This window comes from Alnus glutinosa, chromosome 12, assembly GCF_958979055.1.
Source record: "Alnus glutinosa chromosome 12, dhAlnGlut1.1, whole genome shotgun sequence".
NCBI classification, from domain to species: domain Eukaryota; kingdom Viridiplantae; phylum Streptophyta; class Magnoliopsida; order Fagales; family Betulaceae; genus Alnus; species Alnus glutinosa.
In genome coordinates this window covers 12,385,764-12,386,034 of record NC_084897.1, presented here as the reverse complement: position 1 = coordinate 12,386,034, position 271 = coordinate 12,385,764, and positions in this window count along the sequence as shown.

The window sequence follows — 271 nt, the reverse complement described above, 5'->3', positions numbered from 1 at the left end:
TGCGCTCAGCAATGATTGTGCGATCCATGATTTTGGTTTGGAGTGCGCTCCTCTCTTCCTCAGTCCTCTGGCGGACCCTGCACTGGGAACTGATTGCAGACATGATTCTGCAAAAAGAAACCAACAAGATTTTGCCAAAGATAATCCAGAAAATATTCTTGATAGAGTACAACAAAAATTGGGCAGAATAATAGCAGTAAAAGGACTATTTCAAAAATATAGACATAAATTATCTCATTATAGTCCCAAAAATAATCCCAACATGGCAAAT